The sequence below is a fragment of the Acanthisitta chloris genome, unplaced genomic scaffold (genome assembly GCF_000695815.1).
Source record: "Acanthisitta chloris isolate BGI_N310 unplaced genomic scaffold, ASM69581v1 scaffold2851, whole genome shotgun sequence".
Lineage (NCBI taxonomy): Eukaryota > Metazoa > Chordata > Aves > Passeriformes > Acanthisittidae > Acanthisitta > Acanthisitta chloris.
In genome coordinates, this window is record NW_008657442.1 from 51,314 (window position 1) to 58,671 (window position 7,358).

The window sequence follows — 7,358 nt, forward strand, 5'->3', positions numbered from 1 at the left end:
GATGGTGATTTCCTGTATGAAATTAACTCTTGTCTCCCTGTGACTCTTGTGCCACATGGTATCTGCACAGAAATGCAGCCTCCTACCTCTTCAGCCAGATTTTAGGAGCTCATGTTCTCACAGCAATGGCTGAGGGGACATACAGAGCCAGGAGTGTGATGGGTGTTAGATCTTCAGCATTAACAACCGGATTGCCTGCAGGTAACACTGTCTAGACCGTTTCCTTTGGTGGCTGTATTAGCCAGTGTGATTCAAGTGAAGATGCAGCACATGTGTGACTTCCCTTTCCTAGTTGCCAGGCTGGCTTCCTTATCTAAGGAAGGAATGGAGTTGGTTAGACGTGGCTTGTTTTTGTAAGCCCACAGCAGTTGCTTTAAGGATCATGTGGGTCTTTAAAATTAATGCTGTATTTGGATGTCCCCCTAAACACTGACAATGGGTTGCCTGGTCCTGTGGGACCTCTTCTGTCCCCTGGAGTTTATACTGTCATTCTCTCACAGCCATTTCATTAGTTTCTTGAAGGCTCCAGAGTAAATTTTACTTAGCCTTGCTGACTCTGGATTCCTCTCGGCTCTCTTAACTGTTGTTTAAGCTGCTCTTTTCCTCATCTGGCCTGTATTTCCGGTCTCTGGTTCTTACTCTGAAGTGTGTTAATAAGCATCTGGATGCCATTAACATGTTTTGTGAGAACAGAAGCAGGATAAAAAGTAGAAATTGAAAGCAGAGCCTATGACAGAAGTAAATCTGTGTTCTTTGTGTGTTTGCATCAGGAGTAACCTCCCAGAAGAAGACATCTTTGCATCTTTCTTGTGCTTGTGAAACAGCCCCCTAGGGTGGACTAGTGCCAGTTAAGTAGGTATAAAAACACAGTATGGACAAGAGAGTTGCTGTGTGGTAATAAGAAATGCTTCCACAGGATCCGGGAGGTATTAGGTAGAGCTTGGCTGTGGTCATCTCAAAAAACTGCCCTGGTAAGCACTCCTCTGGCTCGGTGTGCAGGGAATAAAAAGCAGCAGGACAGAAGAGTGCTGATCACTCTTCTCCTTGCTTTTCAGGGCTGGGTGAATCCACAGAGTATATCTGAGGCTCTTTTGAACAGTCACCAGCAGATGAAGTAATTTGAGGCCTCACCCACGGCACAGTTTATTCAGCCAGCTGCTCTGAACAGAAGTGCTTTTTAATGTGGCATGTCAAGCACTGGAAAATGTCGCTTTGATTTTGACATACTCCCCACCAAGTATGATGTATTTTGTGTTATGCGTTGTTGTCAAGGTGAAGAAATGAATTATCGTGGATTCATAATTACTTTGATGTTGAATTCTGATATTCGTTGGAAGAAAAGAATCATCCTAGATGAGTAAAGAGGTGGTGCAAGAGCTGATCACCCTCTGGTGAGGAGCCAAGCTCTGCAAATGCAAGGAGGTGATTTCAGTGTCATTGCTATCTCTAGATGATTCAAATCAGTTTCTCCATTCCTACAGAGGCTTCTGCTGGCAGCTAGCAGACACCAAGAGACAAGAAAAGACACGAATTGTCTGAAATCCAGGTACTGTCTATTTCTGGAAGTCTGGGGAAAGTCTGCCATCTGCTGTAATGCAAAGCAGTTGCTGGAAATAAATTTGACCTAAATCAAATCACAGCAGTCACATTGAAGCTGTGATTTGCTTAGGGCAGAAGCAAGGTAAGACAAGTGAAGACAAACTGTGTGCTGAGAGACTTGTTGATGCTTTCCACACAGACATCTCTCCTGGTAATAGCTGTTACCTATCACGCCCTTAGAGGAAAAGAATTATCCCTGTGGTCTTCACCTGCTTTAATCCCTTGGATTTCCTGTCAAGGTCAAAGACAGTGCACTGACACACCATTCAGAAAGTTGGGGGAGCCTGTGGTGAGGGGACAGGGTGCTACTTCCCCAGTTTAATCTAGGCACCCACATCATCCTACAGCCTCTCAGCTGTAGAATTTTAAAATGCAGAAAGGTGTGAGTTTTTCCTCTCAGTGGTATGTGTGTGATACCTGCAATAACAATGAGTGAACTTGGCTGGTTCTGCACTACTTGGTTGGGATTCCTGTGGCTGCACCCTCTACCCATGGATTGTGCAACCTAGAGCAGATCAAAGTTTAAAATATCTATTATTCAGGGCCTTTACCTCTGATTGTTAAAATAAAATCTGTACTGAAGCCTGTGGTATCTAGAATCAATCCTTCTCTTTAAGTCCCTGAGATCCTGGCCCTGCTTCCTGGATACCTTCTTTAGACATCACCACCTCGGTCTGCTTTTTCTGTACCTTTTTCTTTTCTCACTCCACACCATCACTTGCTTTGAACTGCACATTTTGACTCACAAGTAAGCTCAGAAACAAGAGCTTTTTGCTTGCCTGAGGTGCTGTTCCGACCAGACTGTTTTGCATTACACTTTCCTAAAAGCATCCCACTACTAGAATCCCTCCTTTTGTAACGCTGGGGTGGCAGTGGCTGGGTTCGAAGGGAGCACTGCACATAACAAAGCTAGCCTGGAAGGCTGACATAAAAAAATCCAGACCCCCTGATGGCTCAGGTATGAATGTACTCCATCAGAATAAACTGCTATCTGATAAAATGGGCTCACTCCAGCTTCAGATGCAAGAGCTTTTAATCTTACACAGCCTATTTACTGGAGACTGACAGAACCAAGAAGAAACTGGGTGAAACATAAGCACAACCGCAGCATGTCTAATGTGCTGAGGAACGACTTAGAGCCAGGAAGAGCTCTGCTACCATTGCAGAAATGGAGGAATAAACAGCAGAGCACTTGGGAGCAAAGGGAGAGACTTATCATCCCAGTTTTATGGGTTGTCTTTGTGTTGTGACTGTGTCTTGGCGGAGTCTATTAAAAAACTGTCCTAGAAAGAGCCATCTCAGGTGGTGGCCCATGGTGCAGAGACGGGACAGTCATGTCTTCTCTACATAGGTCTGATGCTGAGCTCTAATAGCATTTGGTTGACATGATAAAAATAATCTTCAAAATTGTCATCTGTATTAATTTTAAGAGTCATAACATTGCCCTATAAAATTGCCATCTCATTTGGCATCTTCCTAAGCTCCTGTCTTGAAAGGTTTCTCATGGCATTTAGCACCATGCTCCACTTACACAAGGCATGGAAATATTTCATGCCACTATTGGCATGAAAAAATCAGTCTTAATATCCCTTCACATCACTGAAGACAAGAAGAGCAGAAACTCTCCATCTGCTTTCTCTGCAGTATTTGCTATTTCACATGTATTTTGTATCCCTTGCTTTCTCCAAGGAGAGCTTTTCCTTGAGGTTTTGTTGTTGCTATCATTGTTTAATGCTGCTCTTTTAGAGACAAGATTACCCACTACACTCAGGATTCCTGGGGGACCTGTCCCTCTAATTACATTTAATCACTATTTTCCCTCATATTCCCTAAGGATCCCAATACCTTCTTAATTTTTTACTGGCAGTACAAGCAGAGCAAAGGTTTTCTATGCAAGTTTCTTAAAGCTAGCAGCACCAGGACCCTGTAGGCAAGGACCTTCTAAAACACTACAGTATCCCAAGAAAAGAGCCCAGATATTCTCAGAGGTAACCCAGCTTTTACAATAGTTGCCTGCTAGCTCTGCCACTGAGCAGTAATAAGCATTTCCTTAGTTTTTGTTGTCTTTTGCTCTCTTTTGTACCTGGGAAAATCTAGAGCTACTTTGTTCTTTGTACTGTTTACTTTCTACAGCACAAACAAGTTTCTCGCTTGTTTTCCAAGAAGATTCTGCAGAAGACTCCAGAACCAGAGTGAGGGTAGGAAAAAAAAAGTGTCATATATCTGTTGTTTTGCAAGAATACCAGTTTAAGTCACATCACTGAAAAAGTAGTGGTAGAAAAAAATTCCTGGATAAAACTACTGGGGATTGGACTTTTTCCCTAGGAGACTCTTGTAGGACTATATCCCACATGCCCAGGAACATGGGTGTTTGTTGGTTCATATCACTGGGGCACTGTAGTGCTGGCATTGCTGCGTCACTCTCTCCTGCAAAGCTGACGTGCCCTTGGCAATCAGTAGGAAGTAGAGATAAGGGAAATGCTACCATAAAACCCCAGACTTCGTGGACAAACGTTGTGCTTGTAGAGGTGGATTGACAACACGTCAAGTGAACTATGGTTGACTGACTCACAATTTCCTCACCTCACGAACTCTGCTGGTAAAGCAACGGCTGCATGGAACCGTCAGCATGTTCAAGCTGCAAATACCACAGTTCACAAGCCCAGCCATGCCATGTGCCTTGGGGAGGTTTGTTATGCTTTCAACCAGCCTTTCTTCTCAGAGTCCCTAGAAATCGCCCACTGAGAATCCTACGGTTTGGAGGGGAGGGAGATAGCTCAGGCTGGACTTGTGTCATCAATGCCACCACAGGCTTTATCCAAAAGGTGACAGTCAGAAAAGCAAGCAGCAGGAGGTAACCGCATGGCTGTCATCCCATCCTTCTGATCCACAAATATGAGGTAGCACTAGTTTATTCTTCCCCAGGGGAACAGAGGGCTCTGCTGTTATTACAAAATGCAGCAGAACAGTAACAACATTTAGCTCAAAGATAACATCAATGAAGCATAAGGTAGAAAATCAAACAGTTTGTTACTTTCCCTGCATGAGCAGATAACAAGACTCTTTTCATTGCAACTGGAAAATACTAAAGGTCATGGGAGTGTGCTCAGCTAAAAGGTCACTTTGAGGGTATGGCTTTCCCCTGTGTCTCTGGCACAATTAATCACTGGACCTGAATGTAACTCTCTGGTGCAAAAGAAACACAGACCTGAGGTTTTCAGCCAGATCCTGGGCAAACGTCAATGGAGAGGTAAGGCCAGCTCAGCATAAAGGTCATTTCATGCTAAGTGACTGATGCAAAATTTCTTTTTAAAGCTGCTTTGAGCAATCAACTGAGATGAACCTCGCAGGGTATCTCCCTGACTCAGTGAAGATGTTTCAAGATTGGTGATGTGAACCTTACCAGCTGAGCACCGAGGTCAGTCCTGCACAGCTGGACTTGGCTCTGACCAGGAGCACATTGCAGCAGTGAGTGGATTAGCTCATGATTCATCCAAAGGAGGCATGGAAAATGGTCTCCACGCTGTAGGACTCACACTGAACCTCAGGCTGACCCACAGGGCTGGAAAGGAGACTCTTGGTTTACCACCAAGACTGTGGGAAGGGCTTTCCCTTCAAAACCAGTGTCTGTAGTCAATAATCACCCACAGCTGCTTCTCTGCTGGGGATTCCCTTTCTTTGCCTCTCCTCTTGATTCCCATCCCCTCCCATCTGTCTCTTTGCCAGTGGAAAGCATTTATGTAGATACTCCCAGGTTCAATTCCAGAAAGTCAGACTACTGAAAGCAAATAATGAACATGTTTTGGGCAAATCCAAACTTTCTATCTCACTTATGAGTGGTTGCAGGACCCATGGGGATACCCTCAGGCAGCTGGCAGCATTGCTGAGGCAGCAGGGCAGGAGTGCTGTCCTCAACCCACACAGCTGAGGATATTTGTCTGGAACAACAGTAACATAAAGCAGGGCTGAAAGGGTTAATACCATCTCCTTCCTGTCCTCCCTCTCTACTTCCCTCCTTCCCTCTGTCCCACAGCCTCTCCAATTTCCTTGACTTTATCCACACGACTAAATTCTGCAAACTCAGTCTTTCTGCAGTGTGGATCGATACACAGTGATGAGTTTCATGCTATGCTCATGATCTCTCACTTTACTGCTGCCATCATGTTTTACAGATCAGAAGACTAATGTGATCCCAAATGAAACAAACTCAAACCACCATGTTTTGCCCATGAGGAGTGTGTCCAGTGTGTGTCCGCAGTCTGAGCACAACGGAGGCTGTAAGGCACAAAGAGATTTCTGCCAGGTAGTGGAAAAGATGCTATGAAAATATTGTGAGTGACATTTGCAAGTGCCTGGAGGGAATTTCCCATTGGCTTCCTAACAAGCATTTAACATAGGAGGGTTTTTTACTGCTTTTGCTGTTCCAGATTTCAATAAAGTCTGTTTGAGCTGCGCTGAGCCGATATGAACTCAGAAAGCCAAGGATGTAATCTGAAGCATGAGAAGGTACACCTTTATTTTCTAAAGCATGTCTAGCAAAGGTATAATGGATGTACCTGTAGCAGTGGTGGTGATGACCACAGACACCGAAGCCAACAGTTATGGAGTAAGAGTAATATTAAACTAGTGTTTCTTTCTGGTAGTGCCACATTTTCTGCTCTTCAAACTCATCTTCTTAGAGGGTGAACACAGGTCAGGTCAGACACATCTCTCAAGGACGTCATCAGGGAGTCCCTGTGACTCTCAAGCACCTGATCCTGGTGATATTTGTTTGGGATTTACCAGTCTGCAAAACACACTCTACCCAACAAACATCTGCCAACATTGACTACCAAGGTGCTAAACAACATTTTCAGCCTGGCTGGGGTGACAGCAGCCTGTCTGGTGTCAGCCTAAGGACAAATACACGAGTTAGTGAGCTGTAAGCCAGGGCGTGAACTCATGGATTTCCACATACTGTGCTTACACAGCCCATGGCCACGTGATTCTACTATTTAATAAAACTGGAATTGCTGCTATTAATTAATCAGTCTTCTTGTGTTTTGCTGACTGCCTTAGCACTACAGCTGAGAACTTAAAGTGTGTTTAAGCCAGGATCAGGCGTGAGGCTGAACTGGGACCTAACACGTCTCTGTATTTCAGCACCTTCTGTGGTTCACATCATTTCTTGCTGATCTGTGATGCCTAATGTTGTCTCTTGGTCTTGTGTATATATAATGTACTTTAGCAACAATCCTAGTAATAGTGGCCCTGATTCATTTAAATTAGGTGTCAAATCATGGAGTTTTGCCTGGGTTTGTTTCTCTTTTTTAAGAACTTTGCTTGTGGCCTTGGGTGGGTGAGGACTTTGTAAACAATGGGGGAGTTTGAAAGCAACTGGAACATGTGCTAGTGGTGCTATAGCCACGGAGAGAAATTCAGTTTTCAAGGTGCCGCTGCATTGTTAGATCTGGGGCTTTCCAGGCCCAGAGGGATGTAGCTGGGGTAGTCCTCAGTGCAGCTTTTAGGGGGAAGAGGTGGATTTAAAAGGTTAGAAAGGAGATACCAATACAAACAGACCTACACTTCATTTTTGTCCAAGCGACTTGCTGCCCTGCTATCCCAGGGCAGGTGGGTTGGGGACTAGATGACCTGTAAGATCCATTCCAACCCCTAAAAAAAGTCTATGATTCTGAGACTTAGGGTCTAGCCAGTCGTCTCGGTGTGATGATTCTGACGAAGAATCACAGCCTAATAATAGAACAGGCTGCGGAGCACCC